The sequence below is a fragment of the Canis lupus genome, chromosome 10 (assembly GCF_011100685.1).
Source record: "Canis lupus familiaris isolate Mischka breed German Shepherd chromosome 10, alternate assembly UU_Cfam_GSD_1.0, whole genome shotgun sequence".
Lineage (NCBI taxonomy): Eukaryota > Metazoa > Chordata > Mammalia > Carnivora > Canidae > Canis > Canis lupus.
Window position 1 is genome coordinate 30,278,569 of NC_049231.1, and position 23,465 is coordinate 30,302,033.

Consider the following 23,465-nt stretch of genomic DNA (forward strand, 5'->3'; position numbering starts at 1 on the left):
TTCACCCTAATCCCTGTGGCTTCATAAACTCTCCTCTGCAACATTGTCAGGTGGGCTTTTCTTATGGGGGAGTGGAAGACACACACCCCCGTTCTCCACCTGCCTTTGTATCTGTGCCCATTGCCATTGGATTTCTCCTCCGTCAGGATTTAGAATCTCTTTTTCCCATCCCAAGAATCTGAGCTGGCCTTGTGGCTTGGTCTTTTCTGCTTCTGTTCTTTCTTGAAACTTTGCTACCACTGCACGAGCAACCCCAGGCTAGCCTGTGGGATGATGGTGGACGTGTGGGCCAGTTCTGTCTTATATGGTTCAGGACTTGGTACCCCAAAATATGGCACCTTGGCATATATAATATCTTAAGCTGAGGGAGTTTGAGAAAAATGGCAGAAGCAGAAAGGTCACCTTGACCTTGTTTCTGTCCTTCTCCCCCTGCAGCTGCAGTTCATAGAATCCTCATATGAGAGGTACTCTTCCCGTACCTGCTGGAAAGGAGAATCTTTCCATCTGGAGGCAAAGGGATAGAAGTATCCAAACAATCAGGCCTTACTATTGTTTCCTTCAGTTTCCTACACTTTCCTATACTCATCTTTGTTCTCTCCTATTTCTCTATGACTGTCCACTCTTCATCAAACCCAGCATAAACACACTCAGGTTTAGCTGTTTCTTTGGGTCTTCATTTCCTTATGAGGTCTCCTGTGTCACATAAAGCATGATTAGATAAATTTATATGCTTTTCTCCTGCTAATCTTTGCCAGTTTAATTTTCAGACCCAGGTGGGGCCCCTAAGAGGGCCAGGAGAAACTTTTTTCTCCCTACACCCTCATTGCTTCAGCTGATAACCAGCCAACTACCAGACCTGTAAACAAAAATGTTCTAGATGAGCCATGCCCTGGGGGGGCCCACCCACTGATCACAGACACAACAGTAAGGCCAGCTCAACCTGGCTCATAAACTTGTGCTAGAAAACCAGTGCTTGTCGTAGGCCTCTGAGGTTTGGGGACTGTTTGTTACACTGCACTATTGGGGCAGGAGATAGCTGATTCAGGTCTGGACTTATTGGTGGCTGTATCCAGACTATGTCCCAATTTTAGACAGAATTCAATCTGTCCCATGTCATTAACAGCCTGCTACCCACCCAGCTCTGAATTTATAAATCTCCCCCACATCTGTCTAGAGCCCTGCCCCTAAGGCCAAAGTGATTTTCTGCTCCCCCCCAGTTCTTTCTCTGCCACCTCCTAGATGAGACTATGGGGACTAGACTTGGTCAGAAGGAACGTAGCACCAGCCTTGAGGCTTTCTCTCTGCTGGTCTCGATTTCAAAGGACATTTGATTCTGGCACTGCCGCACACAGTTCCAGGCTTAATGACATCTCAGTGCTCCCACTAGAAAAGCCCTGGTTTTTCCAAGGGTATATAACTTAGCTATTATGACTCACTCTAGGGTAAAACTGGGCAAACAAGTCCTACTGCCCGAAGGCGATTTTGATTTTTAAATTATGAAATAAATCATCCTGAGCTTTTATGTTTTGTTGGAGTTTGTTTTTGTTTTTCTCTCTTGCTCCAAAACTTCCACAGTAGCTTTCTGGTTTGGGATTATTTATCACTTGGCTCTCTTCTTGCCCAAACCATATTTGTTTTGTAAAATGACAAATCACCCTGTACACTCCAGGCCAGAACCTTGTGCCGAGTAGAGCATGTGGGCATGGAAGGGGTCAGAAGTAGAACAACAGAGGTTAGCTTCACTTCTGCTAAGAGGCAGGGAGTAGAAGAAAAAAAAGAAAGAATTCCCAAGGCATGTTGGCATGGGAATAGGTGTAAATACAGTTTGATGCTGAAGTCCCTGCCTTGGCAGATCTACTTTTATTATGTTTGAATATATGTTTTGAAACCAGGTGTTTGTTTTCCTCATTTAAAAAGTCTCCACAGATTTGTTGTGAACCCCAAATATTTTAAATCAGAAATTAGACACCTCCCAGAAGTCATGGGGCCATGGGTCCTCAAATCCATGAATGTTTTAGACTTGTCTGTAGAGTAGATAGATAGGATGTCTCACAGGTTCACATGTTCATCTTTTCATGAAATGTGTAGTTACCTCTGCACAGACAAAATTCTATTTTGGGTAATAAAGCAGAAATTTTTTAAAAAGCAACCTCTAAATTCATCACAGATTTTAGCCATAATACGGCTTCTCGGTTAATGAGCATTAAATATATGACTTTTACCATGAGGGAGGAGGTTGGCTACACATTATTATTATTATTTTTTTTTAGATTTTAGAAGAGTCTTTGCACTTGAAATCTTTGGGAAGCAATTTCCAATATGGAAAGAGTAAGGGGGATCCCTGGGTGGCGCAGCGGTTAGGCGCCTGCCTTTGGCCCAGGGCGCGATCCTGGAGACCCAGGATCGAATCCCACATTGGGCTCCCGGTGCATGGAGCCTTCTTCTCCCTCTGCCTGTGTCTCTGCCTCTCTCTCTCTCTGTGTGACTATCATAAATAAATAAAAATTAAAAAAAAAAAAAAAGAAAGAGTAAGGGTGCTGGAGCATTTGGGCATGGGGAATGCCAAGAGAACTAAGTATTTTCCTCCTGGGAATTGCTGGCCAGTTTTATGGATATGAATTAAGGTCACTGCAAAGGTTGCAAGTCTGGGGAAACAACAACAAAATCGTCAATGGTAGGTTCCCACCTGGCTTCAAGCCACACACCCTTCCTCCCAACTGTGTAGTAGCTACACTGAGGAGTGTGACTCATGGTGGAAACAGAAGGGGAAAATGAGAGAAGATGACAGCATGGCTACTTACGGGACACACAGTAGTGGCGACCTCCAGACTTCCTGTCCCAGGAGGGAATTCCATGTTATCACTCAGCCACTATGATGTTACGTGCAGTCAAAAGCATTCCTGACAGTGCAAATATGCATGAGTGCTTGCCGGATATGAGTCCATCTTGCATTGCACATCTTGAGAGTAGACTGTGATACTGTTCATATCTCGGCTTTCTGCAGCTTTAGCACAGTGCCTGTTAATACAGTTGGGCTCAAAACACATTGTGTTGAGTTACATTCCCTCTGTTCTCCACCCAGTAAGAAACCTAAATAAACCTAACTAATCTTGTCCCTGCTAGTCCCTGCTCCAATCTGTCCTTTGCACACAGACACCAGACAGATGACAAAATTCCTCTTCCCTACAGCTCTCCATGGCTCCCCAGGGGGTCCCATAATGAAGTCAAAAATTCATTTATAAGGCAATCAAGTTACTCAACAACTTGACTCTGACTTGTTTCCAGCCTCATTTCCCTTTGCATCCTGATCAATCTCCAATTCTGCACATCCCAGTTTCTTTATTGTCCTCTCTCCATATTCCCACGTGGGTCTCCCAACGTGGACCACCCATCTGCCTCGCCTCCATGCTTTCAAATTCTCAGCACAAGCTCCACTGCCTTGTGTAATCATTCCAACCAGGAGGAACAAAGCCTTGCTTGGAAAGGACAAGACAGATAGAAGAGACTTTGAAAGAGAAAACCAATGACTGACAATTGAACCAAAAGGACAATTCAGCAAAATCAGATAGAGAGTGGCCTGTGAATAAGTCCATACAGTAGCAAGAATTTTTAAAAGATTATCACGGAGCCTGGTTTTCCACTCAAGTGGAATCAATCATGCCGTACACTTTGACACCACAAAGCCATCAGATCAGAAGCTTATTTGCGAAAACATATCTCAGTCTGCTAAACTGAAACTGTTGTGCTGGGTTTACCACCTGGCCTGAGCCCCTCCTCCCACAGGGCTCCTGGAAAACATGATGAAGAACAATATCACCCCTAATTGAAAAATTGTTCTTGCACCTGTGAGCTGTAAACTCTCCACTCAGATGGGGGCCACATGCCCATTTATGTGAAGGCTGCTCAAAATTCATAGCCATGCTGGGCCTGATGCTTGGCTTCTGCAGCCTCTGGGTTGTTTACTGCTATTGTTCAGAGCAGGGTGAGTGCACATATGCACATTTTTGTGTCTTTTTTTGTGGGGAAGGCAAGTGAAGGCACCTGAGTGCATAAAACTTCAGTCCAAGTTCACATGCAGCTAGAAGAAGTCCACCGAAAGCCATTCATGTGTGGCTCACTTGGAAATTCATTTGGAAGGGAACATTTCAGGTAAAGTTGGAGGCCAAGCAATTTCTTTTCTTGCCAGAAATGTGTGGTAATGGCCTTTGGTGTGTTAGCAACAGGACACGGAGAGAATCGGTACTCATTGCAAGGTGCTTTGCATGCCTTCTCATTTAATCTTTGTAATAAACGGAAAAGAAGATATTGTACTTCCCGTTTCACAGATACAAAAAGTGAGGCTCCGGAACTGACATGAGTAACCAGAGCAAGTGGGGTGAAAAGAGTGGTGCTGGTGTTCACATCCATGCACAGCTAATGTCTCACAATTTCATCCTTTCATTCAGCTGAGATCTTTGAGTGCCTACTGTGTGCCAGGCACAAGTCTACACCCTATACTGGGGACATGTGTTCTACATTGCAGTGTGTGTAACTTTCAGAGATGAAAGGTGAGTTGGGCAAGTCTTAGCCATCGACTGTGTAAGACCAAGGTCTGGAGGGCTTTATTAACTTTCCTGAGGTCAAAGGCCAGTAAGTAGTGGTGTTGGAACTAGAACTTGGTTTATTCTGGCTTCAACCCACACTGCCTTTAACTGCTTGCCACTTCAGTTGGGCTAGGCTCGTGTCTCATTTCTATGCCTACAACTATCCCTGGAAGAGCCTCTCAAGGCTCAGCTGCACTTTCCCGTGCCACAACCCTTCACTGCCTACTGGGTGGTTATTATCCGATCCAATAAAGTAATCTGTGTCACAGTTTTTTTTTTTAGATTTTATTTATTTATTCATGAGAGACACAGAGAGAGAGAGAAAGAGAGAGAGAGAGAGAGAGGCAGAGACACAGGCAGAGGGAGAAGCAGGCTCCATGCAGGTAGCCTGATGTGGGACTCGATCCCAGGTCTCCAGGATCAGGCCCTGGGCTGAAGGCAGTGCTAAACCGCTGAGCCACCTGGGCTGCCCTGTGCCACAGTTTTATTGGGCACCTTAATGTCTTATGGAGCCCGGTGAGCATATTTGGTGCAGCCACTCTGGAAAACTGTGTGGAGGTTCCTCAAACAGTTAAAAATAGACCTGCCCTACGACCCAGCAATTGCACTGTTGGGGATTTACCCCAAAGATACAAATGCATTTTAACAGCAGCTCTTAATTCAGCCCCATTCACCCTGGCTTAATTCAACAAATACAAGGTTCGCTGTTTGCTACATACAAGGCACTTTGCTATGTGATGTGGGGAGACAAAAGGTGAAAACAACCCAGAATGTCTCTTCAAAGGACTCTCAGATTCTTGAGCAGGCGTGGGGGAATGTAAAACCTGAATACACAGAAAAATGATGCCAAGTAAAAACATAGAAGCACATTATAGAAGCATGAAGAACCATTTTGTCTTCACTCAAATGAGTGACTAAAGGTTTAAGTAAAAGGTAATGAGGGTCCTTGTCACCCAAACCCTGAATAAGGAGACTGAAATCTGAGTTCAAAAGCCTAAGACAGAGGTAATCTAGCTTCACAAAACATGTGTTAAAAGAATTTAAGGGCCAGACGTTCCAAATGAGCCAGCCACCATCTGGAACACTGTAACAGCTTACTAACTGATTTTCTGCCTTTGGTTTTGAATCTTCCAGTCCATTCTCTTCTCTGAAGAGCAGGAGTGATCTTAGTGAAACTCAATTCTGCTCATTATTCTCTTGCTTAAAACCCCTCAGTTACCCTCTGTTGCCTTTAGGATAACATTTGAGCTTCTGGACATTTGTGAAGTGGCTGCAGAAATAGATAACTAAAATGTCAGGTACGACTTCTCCTGCTCAACCATGCACCTACTACATAACAACTCAAATAATTGTGTCCAATCACGGGGCCTGTGCTGCAGAGGGACAGAGACAAATTTGAGCCCATGCAGAGGATATTATGAGGACATTAATATGACTTAAGCTCATGTCATAGGAGGAAGATAAAGGGCCTGGAGATGTTTAAATGAGAAGACCAGATGCTAGGACAATGACAGGGGAAGCAAAGGCTGAGGACTTAGCCCAGTCCTCAAATCTCTCTAAGACCTCCATATGCAAGAAGGTGGAGTCCTGTCCTTTTAGTTTCCAGAAAGTGGAACCAAGGATAAGCAATGAAGTTCAGAGAAAGTAAGATTATAACTTAACCAAAGAATGTCCCAAAGACCAGAGTGGCTCAAAGATACAGATAGTAATTTGAGATATCAGGTGAGGGTTACTTACTGTGATATCTTCCACTCACCCTGAAGTACCTCAATCTCATTCCCCAACTTTATCACAATCATGGTCTGACACCAATGACATAGGCAAGGTTTTGGGTGGATCTGAACTAGAAGAGACAACAATCTTGAAAGACAAAGCTTTTGTTGTTGTCATTACTATTCTGAGACAGTGAGTTCATTTTTGTTTTTTTGGTTCTGAATGCTAGATGTTGAATATCAAGAAGGAAAGCTCTTGTGGAATTTAAACCAGAATCAGTAGTTTGAGAGGAATACATGATGATAAAGAGCTGATTTTTACCACCATTCATTCATTCATTCATTCATTCTTTATTTATTGATTGATTGATTGAGTTATATTAGTTTCAGAGGTAGAATTTAGTGATTCATCAATGGTGTATTATACCCAGTGCTCATTACCTCATGTGCCCTCCTTAATGCCCATCACCCAGTTACCTAATCCCCTCACCCACTTCTCCTCCAGCAACCCTCAGTTTGTGCCCTAGAATTCAGCATCTCTTATGGTTTGCCTCCCTCTCAGTTTTCATCTTATTTTATTTTTCTTCCCTTCCCCTATCTTCATCTGTTTTGTTCCTTAAATTCCATATATGAGTGAGATCATACAGTATTTGTCTTTCTCTGACTGACTTATTTTGCTTAGAATAATTACCCTCTAGCAAAGAGCTGGTATCCAAAATCTATAAATAACTTATCAAACTCAATAACCAAAAAACAAAAAAAATCCAGTTAAGAAATGTGCAGGAGACATGATCAATACATATTTATTATTATTATTATTATTAAATTTTATTATTATTATTTTATTATTATTATTATTATTATTGAGCACTTATTATTCTCCAGGTTTTATTCAAGACACTTGGGAATTAAAAGTGAACAAAAATAAGTTACATGTCGTAGGATGGACATGTATCCAGTGTAAACCTAAGAAGCAAATGATATGATATATATGTTAGAAGGTGAGGAGGACTATGGGGAATATGGGAAGTGGGCTCAGAGGTGCTGGCTAAAAGTGAATTGCTATTTTAAAAATGATAGTGTGGACCTTACTGTAGAGTTGAGATCTTTTTTTTAAAAAAGATTTTATTTATTTATTCATGAGAGACACACAGAGAGGCAGAGACACAGGCAGAGGGAGAAGAAGGCTCGCTGTAGAGATCCCGATGCGGGCCTCCATCCCTGGACCCTGGGACCCTAGGATCACACTCTGAGCAGAAGACAGACACTCAACTGCTGAACCACTCAGGTATCCCTGAAAAGTTGAGATCTAAGCCCAACCTTGAAGATGTGGGAGTTAGCTGTTTAAATAATTGAGGGAATAGTGCTGTAGGCAGAAGGAACAGCCAATGTCGAGACTGAAATATGAGATTATGCTCTGCAGGTTATGTTAAGAAACAACAAGGGGGCCACTGAGGCTGGAAGGAGTGAGTGGGGGTGGGGAGAGAGATGAGACAAGAGAGCAGGGTCCAGGAGAGGAATCTGAGAGGTCTTATAGTTTGTTGTCAAGACTTTAGCTTTTTCTCTGAGCAAAATGGGAAGCTATTGAAGGGGTTGGAGCAGAAGAGGGATGTAGTCCAACTTAGGTTATAATGGGATCACTCTATTGCTGGTGAGTACAAGTGGAAGAATGAGAGTGGGAGCCCAGGTGAGTGTAATTGCAATAAACCAAGTGCCAGAGATAATGGGATGGAGATGGGCAATAGTCAATTACTGGAGGTATTTCAACAGTAGAGCCACCAGGATTTCCTGATGAACTGGATGTCAGTGAGAAAAAAGAGGCGTCAAGGATGAGTTGAAGGTGTGGGAGAAGCAACTTGAAGTCCCTCCCCATGGTGATGGGTAAGAGTGAGTGGAGCAGGTGTTAAGTCAGGTGAAAGACCAGCAGTCCAGTCTTAATTTTGGTTTGTTCTACTTGTTAGACATCCAAGTGGAGATGTTGATCGTGCAGATGACAGTCAAGGCAGAATTTCAGGGGAGAAGTCTGGCCTGGACATACAAATATGGGAGCAGTCTTTATGGAAAAATCTTTCCTCATCTTACCCTATAGTTACATTCCTAGAAAATCAATGTATATTAAATTCAATGTATATAAAAATCAATGTGTATTAAAGCAATGCAAAAAATTGCTTTTTGCTTATTTGGAATTAGTGTCTAAACACAGGTCATTATAAACAGCAAGAGAGTCATGCAAGATGAAGGATTCTTTACGTAGGAATGTCTCCAGCTTTGTAGGACATTTAACATACCTGAGCCCCACCCAATAAAAGCCGACCAGTGTCCCCAATCACAGTGACAGTTTAAAAGTACTTGCATACATTTCCAAAATGTCCCCTGAAGGGGATTACAACATTTCCTTTCTGAAAAATCTCTGCTCTGCACACTCTACTTTAGGCTTTAAAGATCACATATACTCTAGTGACAATTCTGTATTGCCAGGTGGACCTTTCTTGCATCTTAAGCCCAACTGGCTGCTAGACACCTCTGCTTGAGTGTCTTGCCAGCAACTAAAACCCAACATGTCCAAAGCTGCCTTTATTGTATAATCCTGCCAAATTGCACTCTTCCTCATCATTCCTATAAGCAGCACATGCAGCCACCTCATGGCTGAAACTCAAAACCAAAGCATTATCCTTATTTTCCTTCTCCCCTAGCCAACCCTCTAATTTAGCAAGTCATCCCAACCTTACCTACCCATCCCAACCTACCCTCTATGTCTCACCAAAGGCCCCACCACTTTCTTCCAACCCTGCTGCTATTATCAAATCTAGGCCACCATTCGGGACATTGCAACACCCTTCTCTGGCTTCGTGCCTTGTCTTGATTCCTCCAATGCATCTTCTCTTCTGGAGAGCTGGAGTGATCTTCAGGAACCTTAAATCAGATCATTATTTATTCTGCTTAAAACCCTGTAGTGACTCTCTATTGCCTTCAGGATAAAGCTCAGGTCTCTGGACAGCTTTATATTCTTTCATCTGCTGTTCCTCCTGCCCTATATTGAGGGTAACTCTCATCCTTTATTCTCAACAATACATATTTTTCTTCAGAAGGCATTCCTTAACCCCTGGCCCCAAATCTGGACAAAGTTCCCGTCTACATGCTCTCAAAGTGTCCTGCTCTTTCTCTAGCATATTTTTCCCATTGTCTTGTAACTGTTATTTGTTTGTCCCTCTCTTCATTCAACTGCAAATGACAGGAAGGCAGGAATCTTGCCTTGTTTTCTACTGTCTTCCTACTGCCTTGAATGGTTTCTGGAACATAGAAATTTCTTTTGCAATGACTGAATGGCAGTGGATAGATGGTTAGATGGAAGGATGCATAGATGGACAGCTGAATGACAAATGTAGGAGTTATGTTCAAAATAAGCCTGAGACATAGGCCCCTACCAATCAGAGTAGATGCTGACCATAAAAAATACCACCCACATCATATGCACTTACTGAATGTCAGCACTGGATGGATGGATGGTTGGTTGAATGGATGGATGGATGGATGGATGGATGGAGTACAGCTCTGAGAAATTGGGAAAAGTAAAAATACTGAGAAATGAGATCAGAGAGATAGATGCTCACTCTGGTCCTTCAGACAAGACTTAGAAAAGATACCTTCATGTAGACATCTTGGCCATGATTTCAGAGTAAGAATCCTTATTGTGTGTGGGGTCTGTGGGTGGTGTTCAGGGTGTTGCCTACAAGCCCATGGCAACAGCAGGCAACTTTTCCATTAAACTTGTTGATTTTAATGGCATGTAACTCCATAGCTTTTTACTAGGTTTCCAGAGGGTTCTGTGACCTAGAAAAAGGTTAAGACCACTGCTTTAAAGACCCAGACCATCAAAGGTGAACACTGCCCTATCTTTGAAGCTTTGCCCACCACGGTGGCTTTGAAGCTGAAAAGGCCATTCTCAAAGGTTTTTATGTTCAAGCAGGGGCCTGAAATTTTTCTGATGAGAAGCTATTTTTGACTTCTCTGAAGCCTCCTGAGAATGGGACTAGCAGGTGGAGGGGTGAGGTGGGGGCTGGTTCTAAAGTGCAAGTAGGTGAGGGATGGTATAGGCAGGTGCTGTGGTCTGCTCCCTATTGGGGATCCCAATGAGCTCCAGAGAAGGAAGGCATGTGATAGAAGCATCCAGCTGGGCAGTCAGATCTGTTCAACTTTGCACTTGTTTGAAGATTTTACAGACAGCTTTAGAAAAGATCATTTGGGGGCCCTAGCTCCAGTGTAGAGCAAGCACAAAAGGGTACCACACCCCAAAAACTGGATTATGATAAGCCAGTTGACAAGGGCCCTTACAGAATAATATTGGTGACTGGCTGGTCTTATCAGATGCAAGCTGATGGTTTGGGGAGGAGGAACTGCCATTCCTGCTACTGACATTGTGGATTGAAAACTCTACATAACATCTATCCCTGGGCTTCTTCCAGAAGGGCTATATGCACACACACACACACACACACACGTATGATGTGATATTGGATTTGATATATATAAAATACATATGCCTATATAAATATATATTTTTCTTTATATATATTTCCATATATGTATACACACATTTCTTTTCCAAGAATTGCAGAACTAATTATTATTTTATAAATACATTCATTTGTACACAATTTTATTTTTTTATTTTAGTTTTTTAAAGATTTTATTTATTTAGTCATGAGAGACACACACACAGAGAGAAGCAGAGACACAGGCAGAAGGAGAAGCAGGCTCCATGCAGGGAGCCTGATGCAGGACTCGATCCTGGGACTCCAGGATCACGCTCTGGGCCAAAGGCAGATGCTAAACCCACCCAGGGATCCCTATACACAATTTTAAATGAAATCAGATTTGTATAGTTCAACCATGCCTCGGGAGCCTGGAGCTATCCAATCTGGAGAGGCCAGATGAGCTCCAAGCAAAATAACATGCAGCCTTCCTTGACTCCAGGGCAAATGTGTGACCTTCTCCAGGCATTATTCCATACCATTCACATACTTCCCTTGGTTAAATCATTTCGTCATCTACACACACACACACACACACACACACACACACACAAGGAAATTGTCCTCTGTTAATTTTCCTTTGGGAAAATAAACCCTCTGCTTTTTGAGGACCCAAGACGGAAGTTCCCAAGCAAATCAAGCTCTCTTTCTCTCTGAAGTGATGTGAGGCCCCTCTGTCTGGCTGGAGAGAAGGGAGGACACCGGCCTGGCTACCAGGAACATGTCTTGTCTGTGACTACAGCTTGTGGTGCCCAGGTTGCTTTCTGAAAGCACAGGGCCACAATTAACTCCCTGGGCTGAGCCTGGCCGTAGCTAATGAAGCAACTAATTCCCTGGCAGGAGCAGCTCCTCATCCTGTGGCAGGAGACTCAGAAACCTGCCCTGCTCAGACTCAGTTCCTGCGTGTCACCCCTGGCATTTCTGCACATCTCTGCCCTCTGCAGGGCGGTTTTGCCTGGACTGGCTTCTTTGACATGAAAGGTTTTATTGTTCTTTAATGTAGTACTGATGGGGATCTCAAACCCCTGCCCAGGCAAACCCCAGAGCCTTCCTGTGTATGTGCATTGGGGGGCATGGAGCTTCTTCCCACCTCATGGTCATTCTGTGCCTGTCACTCTGGAGTCCACAGCACATAAAGGGTGAGAGGAATATGAGATTACTTACCTGGTCTTTTTTGAGGGACAATGAAAGAAGCTCTTAGCCCCTAACCACAATCTAAATACTTGTACAAATTCGTGAGGTGCCTTTAGAGTTCAGAATCCTTCATTCCACAAGGAGGCCTTAGGGTAAAGGGGAAAATATCCCACAGATCAAAAACCCTTTGACTTGACTTTACTTATGAAAGGACACACAAGAAGGAGATGGGGCTGTTTATCAGAAGAAGGCAAGCCGCAGTGACCGTCTGGCACTGCTGGACAGTTGGCAGGAGGCAGGAGGAGTGCCTTGGTCTGGGCAGTCTCCGGAGCTGTGATGCACAAAGCAGAGGAGATGCAGAAGGGTGATTCCAGCTTAAAACCAGGCAGGCACTTCCCTAGAGGCAACTGCAAAAAGGACAAGGCAGGAGTGAGACCTTCTCCAGGTAAAGCCAGGGACCCACTGCTGGTGTGCAGGGGATAGCTTCCCCACTTCAGGTGGGTGTTTCGAAAAAATAAAATCTACAAGCCTCATCTCATTTAAGATTTGATAAGAATTGCTGATGTCTATGCAAGAGCTTGCTGACTTATAAAGGGAGAGGGAGAAGAATGGGCGAGTCTGGAGGATCTGAAAAGAAATTGGTGTACCAGGAGTGTCAAAGAGTATGGGAGAGGGCTCTAGGCCTTGGGCCTGAGCTTGGTCTGCTGTGCCCTCATGGGTAAGAATGTGCCCTGTGCAGACTGAGCGGCTGGGCATTAGAGCTCAAGTTCTCCTACTGTTGATGCAAAGCAGACTCGGAGTAGCAGGGTTTAATCAGGAAAACTAGGAGAGCATTCCAAGGATCTACAGCATGGGTAAATTCTATGTACAAGCAAGTATCAGTGTAAGCAAACCTGTAATCTAGCAGTCAAAATTCCACACCAACATTTCCCAACAGTGGTGCCAGGTATTATGATTTTGTCTTTTAGATAGAAGCCATTCCCTTCTCTCCCCTCAAAATGCTTGCATTTCCCAATGGGCCAACACTAACACGTTAGAATGACTCGCAGAACAGCTGGATACTCCTTTCCACCACTTGGAAGTGTCACTTACCATCTCCCAGCCTGCTACCTTATCTCTTGCTTACAAATGATGCATATGGGTGGTTACAAGTATCAGGGGCTCAGGGTGGGAGGGTTCCACTCTTCTACAGTGATCTCTCCTTTCTTCTGGGAAAGAATTTATACACAGGGAGCAGGAAGCAAATAAGAACCATGGAATTGTTTTATTGAGAGCTCATCTACCGAGGTGAAGGCAGCACTGGCAAAGGCCCCAGAACCCAGGGTGATATCCTATTGATGCCCATAATCTGAATTGTAGGGTCAGTAGGAGCAGAGGGGATCTGTGTTCATTTGTCCAGCAAGTCACAGGGTGAAGAATAATGTAGTTGTGAGTACTTAGCCTTACAATGCCTGGGACAGGGTAAAAAGCTCAATTTATAGTAGCTATTATGAGTGATAATTTGATCTAGGATCATGCTCTCCTAGAAAAGATTAATGCTTTCCTAAATCTTTTATATTGAGAACCTTTTCCTTATTACCAAATAAATTTAACTTTCAAAAAACATACTTTTAGAAAGGCAGAGGTGTCAGCAGTCCAATTATAGCTATTAGATGAGGTCAAAAGGTCTCAGGTACTCAATTTATTTGGGGGATACATGCTAAAGTGCAACAAGACACACCTGGATTTCTCACCATCTCCCTTTGTTTGTCTCAGTTTACCTTTAACAGAGGGACCGCGACCATTTCTTATGCTTGCAGGGCGGCGTGTTGCAGGCAAATGTGGGCAACTTGGAGTCAGAAAGCACAACTTTTGTCTTCATCAACTCTGGTGTCATAGGCAGTCTCTGTCTCTCTGTCCCTCCATTATCATGTCTGTGAGATGAGTTTAGAGATGCCAGCCTTGCCACATTGCTGCCAGGGTCCCATAGCTCTTCTCTCTGGTGCTTGGCACATCAGAAATAGGTTACTCATTGAAGTTACTTGCAGTCAAACGAAAAAGAAAATTCAATGAATTAGAAGTCACATTTCCAGCTTCCACTTCCCTCACTTAGAAAACAAAACATTGCTGTCCTTCATTTCCATGCTACAATCATAACTAAGAAGCCGGTACTAAAACAGTTCATAATAAGAAAATCTGGATCGAATGGAAGGATCATAAACAATTGAGCCACATTTAAAGAGAGAGCTAGAACTCACATTCAGGAGATCCAAAAGTGAGAGTCTTTCTGACCCGGGACACCAATTCTGAATATGCAGCTCTGAGTATTTTTCATGCCTGTCCCTGAGGACATAGGTGAAAGGGTGTTCATGGTAGTGTTGTTTGCAGTGTCTGGGAGGTAGACGCCTCCTTAGGATCCATTGCTGGAGGGAATGGCTACAAGTAATGAATGGATGCTAGCTAGAGAATGTTAATTAGCAGGAGTTAGAAGAGGCCAACTGGTTATATACATAGCAACACAAATGGGTCTGATAAATATAGAATGAAAAAGGTAAGGAAAAAAAAAAGGTAAGGAATGTAATGAACCGTATTCATGCAATGCCATTCCTGCAAGTTAAAGACACCAATGCTCATACAACAAAATTACATATTTACAAAGCTATATGTACATTCAAGAATAGCTAACAAGCATCAGGATGGCAGTTCAGGAGGGTAAGTGAAACAAAATGAGTTGGGAATGGAAATTCTTTTTAAAAGGACACCAGAGTCAAGAAAGGGGAGACAATATAGCAAGGACAATATAAGTAAGAGTCTTGCCATCAACAACCAGTGACCCACACGGGATCATGTTATGTTTGTATTCTGGGCAGATTCAGAACATATGGAGAGAGCAGGAAGCAGGACCTCAATCAGAGTGAAGCGACGGTCAGGTTTTGTGTGGAGAACATATGGTCTGGAGCTGGGTCATGGTGCTGGGAATTTTCTGTGTGCCTCTCCAGATCTGCTGCCCACACTTGCTTTGCACCCAGAAAGTGGACTTCTATAAAGAGCATCTGCCTGGATTCTTTGCCCTGGGCTTCCTGGTGGTTTTGGTCAATGGGAGAGGCTGGCAGGAGATGAGCAGGATGAGGAGGGAGAGGTTGGGGTGTCCAGTTCCCTGGGTTCCTCCCCACCAGGTCTTTGTTTAAGAATGCTGTGCTCCTGTCCTGAAAGTGCCAGCTCTAATGGGCCAGGCCTCTCTCAGGGGATGGCTCTCACCATCCCATGTCCCTTCTAGACCTAAGATGGGTTACAGCTACCTGCTGTGGATGACCCCAGGTGCTTCACCCTCTCTTACTGTTGCTCCTTAGGTCTGTGCACGCATTTGTAAATGGTTCCTTCCTGAAACTCTTAGCCAGGACCCTGGTTCATACAGCAATTGTGCCAGAACTCGTCAAATAATATTCAGGAATTGGATTGCTCACATATCTGATGAGTCCTCTGACAATTTCCTTGCTATCAGAATGAGACACTGGTTATCTGTGGCATGTGTTGGTGTCAATTACTCAAATTATTGCTGGTGACAACATGGGAGAGAGTGCTGGTGGAGACCAAGACTTGGGGAGATTGAAGGACTGATATACATAGTCACTATGGCAACAATAGAGATTTCAGAGATGTCATGTGGGCAGGTTGCATCTGGTGGCACTAGAGAGAGTATACAGAGAAAAGGACAAATTGCAAGACTTGAATGTCCTTGAGAAGGTATGGGGGTAAAATTAGAAAGCCCCTATGGTCACTTTGAATGAGTCTCTTATGTCCATGAATAGCTTCTGGTGGTCAAACTCAGGGCCAGATTATAAGGGCTATGGCTGCCACATATCTTATGCTAAAGCAAGGGACTAGAGGACAGAATGAGGCCCTAAGATATGGGATGAGGATTTTGGCTGGAAAGAATTGCAACTGAGAGCTCTCCTTGAACGTTCCTTGTTGTCCCTGTCTGTGGAGAAGACTTCCTAGCCATAATTCCTTCATCCTAGGAACTGTTGAATTCTCAGGACCTGCGTGCACAATCTCATTGCCTCCAGGCTTGAGGTGACAGTTAGAGTCCTATTCAGAGAAGTACAACACCTGTTCCAAAGGGAGAGAGACTATTATTGTAGTTTAAGTTTTAGGGTGGATTATTACTCAGCAAACTAATACAAACAGCAAAGTGTTTGCAGTCATCTTCACCAGATCTATATGACCTGCTAGATTTGCAGTATCTTGCTGACTTTTTTCAACAAAAGTCTAGAGATTATGGGTGTTGATTCTAAGAGTAATAGATCAGAGAGATTACAATATATATGATTATATCAGAAGAAATCTGTCAATGAGGGACATTCATTTATGTTTTGAGATTGATGTATTGACATAAATGACAGAGAATGACGGTAACTGCCTACTGGATTGGGTAATGGAACATGGATTCAATAGCATCCTCTAGCATCTTTCCCTCAAATGGCAAAGAACTGAATCTTGCCAATACTTTGAATGAGTTTAGAACTGGATTCTTCCCCATAACTTCCATAGAAGAGCACAGCCCAGGCAACACCTTGACTTTGAACTTGTAAGACCCCAAGTGGAGAACCTTCATCTTCCTCTTATGTAGGCTTAGTTGGTTACTTCCACTCTGAAACAGAAACCATTGCTGAGCTTCTGATTTGGCACTTTTCTTTGGAGAATAAGTCATCTACCTTAATGCAGGTAGATTCCATTAGATTTCTTTTCTTGTGGATGAAGTAGCAATTTATATACAAGAGAATGTGTGTGTGTGTGTGTGTGTGTGTGTGTGTATGTGTGTATGTGTCGGTAGGTAGGTAGATATAGTATAAATATAAACTAACCTTCTTGGCTTGCAGTGCTTCTGTCTGCACCACCAGTCATTGACTTATGAAGGTTTTATCTATTGCCATGGTGTCCCACACTTACTGCCTCTGCCTCTGACAAAGAAATTTATTTTATGATGAAAGAAGAACACCACTACACTTACATCCATTTATTTCCATCACGGAAGAGAAGATGATTTGATAAACTGAGGGAATGCCTGTTGAAGCACTTATGGTGCCAGTTGAAAGACAATACTCTAGGAAGTGAGAATTTCTTAGGTGTAGTTTGTGCCTTAAATCAGCTGCCTGTATATTGTGTAGTCTCCCTTTCTACAAAAGAATAGAGGTGAAAGTGTACTTAAGGAATTTTTGCTTCCTTTCCCAACAACTTTACCCTTAGAGTGTTTAGAGGTCCTTGTGCCCAAGGGAAGAATGCTACTACCAGAAAACACAGCCATGGTTCTGTTAAATTTGAAGTTGAGAATTTTCCTAGACATTTTGGACTCCTTATGCTACTCAATCAACAGGCACAAAAAGTGTCACTGTAAAGATTGAATCCTGATCACCAATGAGAATATTGTGTGCTGTCTTATCCATCCTGGTGATAGCCCACAGTATACCATCTGTTGTATTATTTATCTATTGCTACGTAGAAAATAATCCTGAACCTTAGTGACTTAAAACAACAGGCAATTTATTAACTGAATCTTAGACTTTCAGGTCTCTCATAAGGTTACAGTCAACGCATCTGTCAGGGTTATATCTCATCTGAAGGCTCAGCTGGAGAAGGATCTGCTTTTAAGTTTACTCACATGGTTGTCAGCAGAATTTAGTTGTGCAATAGCTGTTGGACTGAGGGCTTTCATTCATTCAGTTCCTCAGGCTGTGGACTGGAGGCTACCCTCAGATCATCTCCATAGGGTCCCTCACAGCACATCAGCATGTTTTATCAGAACAAGTATGCCAAAAGTGAGAAAAATGGAGGGAGGGAGACAGGGAAAGAGATCAAATCCTTAATAATCTCAGTGTGCCTTGTGAGATTAGTCAGGAATATAATTCCATAGATTAGAATCAAGTCTCCAAAGTCTAGCCCACACTCACACACTTAGGGAGAGGGGTTTACACAAGGGTGTGAACTCCAGGAGGCAGAGGTCACTGGGGACCATTTTGGTCACTCATTTTATGATAAAGGATTTGAAGCAATAAGCTTCTATCCATTATGCCCTATCACCCAGAAGGACTAAATTGAAGACCAATCTGGGAGCCAAGGAAGTTTTCTGGGTCCTTCTTAGTACTTCCTTGCCCAATAGTCTTGATCAGTAGAAAGCTGGTCCTGTTCAATAAAGAAAGGTGATCAATTACTCAGAATCTAAAAAAGTGACTGGTTTCATCATTCCACCAGGTAGAAAGATCAAGAGATGTTTTGTAGATAGTAATTTTGACGTGGTAGAAGGAAGCTATGGTTATCAATCCATGCATTGTGACTAGTTACAGAAGTGTGGACTGTAACAGCTAAATTTTGGGTGAATTAATTATTCCCTTGTCTTCTTCCTCTCCTGCCCCACTACCTTATACAAAGAGCCCTCTTGGTGTTAATATTTTAGGTTTAAGGTGGGAATGACTGACTGAATTGGCATTATTAGGTGATGATACAATACCTGGAAAAATTTTGTGTGTCCCACCTGTTAAGGACAGGTATTTTCCATCCAAACAATAAAAGTGAATGCAAATGGACAAAGGCATTGAGTTGGATTGTGTTGGATGCTCTTCATTGCTCTCCCAGCTGCACTCCCTACACTTCCATGGCTCTTCTGTTCCCTGAGAGACTGGATTCTAAGGGTTGTTGGGTTCCTGCGGGATTCAGTCAGAGTCATTTACAGAAGACTGGAAGAGGAAGGAGACAAAGGCTTTGAGTATTTACCTCCTTGTGTTCCTTCTGGGTTACAGTTTGGGAATGGGTGCTTTCTTCTAATGAAAACCACAGTTTCAGGGAGGCCATAATCTCTAACAACCACAGCTCTCTTCAGTTCTAATAGGAGCTTCTTCCCTTGCCTCTTTGGTGTAGGGGAGGTAAAAATTTTCACTGTTGCTGGCCCCAGGGTGCTTCATTGTCCCTTGTGGGTTTCCCTTTCTGCACAGGCTTTTATAAATAGTCTCTTCTCCAAACTCTATCCTTTTGTGTGAACCATCTGTTTCACTTTGGGGCCACAATTTTCATGAACAACTTTTCTTTCTTTTTCTATTCAGAAAATATACACAATTTAAGTTTATGCTCATGAATTATTTAGTATAGTTTTTATTATAAAACTTGTTTTGTATTTCACAAAGGATGTTCAGCAAACACTTAGTGAATGAAATGCGTGAATTGTGACCTGAAATCTAACAGGATCATCCTTTTCATAGAGACAAAAAGCTAAGGAAACTTCAACTATAACAAGTCACTGCCAGAGTCCAGAAGGATTTATGTGACTGATCAGAGTTCATTCAATGAGTTAGAGAGCTCAAGTATAGGATGTACAATCCTGAATTTTCCTTAAAAGGGAAGCTGGCCAAAGTTTGCCCTCTTACAGAAAAAGGAGAGAAAGAGGGAGAGAGCATGGTGGATGAGGACCTTCTCTGATGAAAGGGCTGAAAAGTTTAAACACAACCTTCTGCAAATAACAGCTACCCAAGTCTATCTCTGAACTTCCACTCTGGTCCCCTAAGAGCCATCAAACCTGGACCTCCAGTGACTAGAAACTCATAAGTGAGTTATTTCACTTCCTGTCTGCCAAACATAGGCTGATGCTACTCACTCAGTGTCCATCAGAACATTTCAGAGAGGACTAGTTAGACTTGCAGAATGCCTTTGACTATTTTTAAGACTTGACTTTCACTTGACTTTAAAGCAACATATTTGGCTAAATAGTTTGTATCTTTGGCTTTGAGAAGCTGGCGTGAGTTGGCCCAGTGAGGCACTGTTTGATCCAGCTTTCTTCAAGTAGAGAGAGCCCTGGACCCCAGTGAGCACCAGATTCTTGAGCCTGTTCTGAAGTCCCTTCAAGACTTGTACCCTGACCCCTGGAAAGGGCCTGCCAAAATCTGGGTCTCAAAATTTCCATCTGTCTCTATGTTTCTCTCTTAATCTTCTTCAGAAAGATCGTCCCTGGAGCTTTTTATTTCCAGCTATCTTTGGATGTTTTCTGAGTTCTCTAAGATTTGATGGTGTTTCTGATTGATATCTATGGATGAACCATTTAAAGTGAGATTGATAGAGATTTATAGAATGTGTAAAGAGCTTATGTTATGTTATATTAGGAAAGAACTGTACAATGCCATCTATACAGTATGATCATAACCCCTTAAAATATGCTCAGGAAATATAATATCCTACAGGCCTTTGGGATGTGGAAAATGGAGTTAATTTTAATATACATTAGAAATAATATTTTAAAGAGTATGCATCACATGGGTAGTGTAAATATTTACTTTATTTAAAATAGGTTTAGGGTTATCACTTGAAATTGCAGAGTTTGTCCAGGGCTCTGGGGGCACCTGGGGCTGAAATTCAGACCACACCTTGGCCATGGCATAGAGGTGCACTTGCTTCAGGGTCCCACTTCTTTCACATTTATTTGCCCAGAGGAGGCATCTTTTTCAATCCTTATGGAGTTGTTAGAAAGAACAATGGCATCTCAGAATATGAAGCTGGTGAGTAAGTTGATCAGCCTTATAATGGTGAGGTTGGGGTCCTAAGTAATTTATCTAAATGAGACAATTGTGTTTTACATGTTCCTCACCCTCTGACATCATTTAGAAGCCCAGAACAATTGTTGTGTAATTGTGCTTTTTGGTTCCAAATAGAGCGGAACGATTCAAATCCAATCTCCTGTGCTATGAAGACACGCCAAATACAGTGGCAACTTTGCGCCTAAAGTTTGATCGCAGTGAAACATGGTAGGTGTTTTGGATCGTTCAGCGTTAAGACTCTGAGTAAGTGTCGTTCTCAGAAGGAAGCTGGGCTGATTCTATCTGTGCAAATTAATCAGAAAGTTCTTAGCCCAGGTTTTGCAAATTGAGTTCTGTGAGATGTTAATGCGATTTATAGCCACACATTCATAAATAGATGATGGAACTATGTTTTGTTCTAAAATCTACATAAAAGAATACTAAATTAGGTGCTTCCTATTTTTTCAGAGTCCTCAAAGGTCAAGAACAACCTAATGGTCTGTGGGGCTCCTACATGCTGAAAAGTGTGCTTCCCAGGATGTGAACACATCACTGCTTATACTGCTTCCCCAAACCCCTTCTAGCTTCAGTAATAGGAGAGGTAAGGGTGGATAAAGGACTTCGGAGAGATTAAAAAGTAAACACTGGTCAGAGTAAGAGCTGCCAGGGACCTGTGAGTCCCTGCTCCCCTCTTCACCAGTAGAGCGGGGGTGCTTCCCCCACAACTCCAGCCAAGCAAGGAAAGCTTCAAAAAGACATTTCAAGAACTTGACATGTGTTCCCTGGAGTTGAGGGGTTCAGAGCCTGGCATCTGACTCACATTCAAAAATTCAGGAAATGAGAGCTGAGGTAGACACTTCTCCAGCTGGCCTGAGAGCAAGAACAGCTGCTCTGGGAAGGGTCTGACTTCTAGGGTTTTGTGGTCCAAGAATGCATGCATATTTCTGGAGATTCAAATGTGGACCTCTAGGAAGGGCATGTGGCATCAAATCACAAGACAGACTCTCCCTAAGAAGGCCATGTGCAGGTGTGGAGAGGGAAGTAGAATAGGGGAGTGGGCCAGAAAAGACCAGGGATCCTAGGAGAAAGTCACCAAGGGAACAGTGACTGAGAAGATCCAGTGACCCAGAGAGTTTATGAAGAACCGACAAAGTCACTGGGAGACAGGAAGAGCCACTTCTGGACAACAATCTTATCCGTAAGGTTCCAACATGAAACAGAAACAGGGCTTATCAGAATTTCTCACACCTGCAGGAGTCTCAGGTGGTAGCTGGTCGGTGGAGAAGGTAGCATTAAGAGAGAAAATACACAGAAAAGACACTATACACTATACTTTCCTTTTACATCTCTGCTTCCCTGACTAAGATTGACATGAACAGGGGGCAGAGAAAGATTTTAAATTGTCTAAAGTTTGGAGTTTCAACATTTCACTGGACTTTATTTATTTATTTATTTTTTTAGTACTGGGGCAAAGGCTACTTGTTCAACAACATAGTTATAAAACTAACAGACCTTCCTGAGATTTCACCACAGACAAGGAGGAATGAGTCAAGAGAGGGGTTCAAAGGGAAAGTGGTGTGAAAGAACCCAGTGAGTTTCTGCTCTTGTCTTACCAGGTTCAGGCTCATTCGATTGGCTGGTTATGGATGTCTAACTGTAAAATCTTGGTTATTGATCTCACCTGCTGATAACAGCAGCCTTGACTCATGCTTCCTTTACAACGATATTATAGAAGGAGCACCCACTATCCTACTTGCTGGAGATGATTTCACATCAAAGTGCCCCTCTTTCATAATTTCTGAGGATTTTCTTTTCTTGTGGAATTGTAATCCTTACATGGAAGGGTACATTTTTCTGGCCCCCATATTCCAATTTTCTTGTTTCAATTTGCTGTCCCTCCTGTTGTTGGTTCTTATGAAAAATAGCTACTTTCTGTTGGTTCCATGGAGCAGACCTTGGTGACTCTTCCCTGGCCCAGGTGACAAGGCACTGCTTTCCTCATGTCCACAGTATCAACCTTGTGTGCTCAGATGGCTACTCTGGAGCAAGAAATCCAATCTTCCCCTTGAAACAGGAAGTCTTACAGCTGCTATTTTAGGAACTAGAATTTCACTATGCCCCTGGTACTGATACTGCCACCAATTTGAGAGCTCCTGCAAAATCAGAATGTTCAGTGGTGCCACTTATGCTTAGTTATCTCTGCATATCCTAAGACATCTCACCTCAGCTACCTGAACCACTCCAACTCTTCCCACATATCGCCACTGCTCCCAGCCTCAGAGAGGAGGGAGTCTCTTTCTTCCCTATTCCAAAACCAGTCTATTTCTTGACCCCAGATTAACTGCTTCTCCAGGATGACTGGCAAGGTAATTGTTAATTTCCTTCAGGAGAGTGCCCTACCACCAACCACTCCTGTGTAATATTGGCCCCAGCAACTTAGCAAGCCAATAAAAAATTTGCTTTTTCTAGGGTTAAGACTATCTATGACTGCCTTTTTACTCAGGAAGCTAAATATATTTATGTAATTGCCTTAATTGTTATGTGATAAACTATCTTTACAATGTATTATAGTATGTAAAAACCATACCAATTGACCACCACGTTAATATCATCTTTGTTATGCGTATTTCCTATCATTTCAACACACTTTTATGGTAATATTCAAATTGTATTGCATAGTTAATATTTCCATGATTCCAACGTATTCCCTGTAGATCTATGGCAAAAAGAAGGAAACCTTGAACCAATTGTGGAGTCTCATGGCCCTCAAACTGTGTGAATCAAACAAAAACTCAGAACACAACCCCAAGCGAAGACAAACAATTGCACTTAATAATGCATGAGCCGTTATTGGCATTCCATCAATGCAAAAAAGTTGTGACAGCTTATAAAGTACCAAATAGTTCAAGAAATACTGTTATTAGTAGATGAGAGGGGGCTGGTAAGTAGGAGGCAGATGGAGGTTGGTCA

The 23,465-nt window shown here is 42.7% G+C and overlaps 1 long non-coding RNA gene across 5 annotated transcripts in view; it reads left to right on the forward strand.

Moving 5' to 3' along the window:
• Nucleotides 1–6,088: 6,088 nt before the first annotated feature.
• LOC102153408 overlaps nt 6,089–23,465 on the forward strand; it is a 71,174-nt gene continuing 53,797 nt past the window's right edge. For 2 of the 5 annotated variants that reach the window (XR_005365638.1, XR_005365641.1), the window contains exons 1-5: nt 6,089–6,305; nt 7,181–7,296; nt 7,440–7,583; nt 20,631–20,723; nt 20,964–21,096. This is a non-coding gene — a long non-coding RNA (uncharacterized LOC102153408). The remainder of the gene's footprint in view (nt 6,306–7,180; nt 7,297–7,439; nt 7,584–20,630; nt 20,724–20,963; nt 21,097–23,465) is intronic. The other 3 variants (XR_005365640.1, XR_005365639.1, XR_005365642.1) reach the window with 3 other exon arrangements.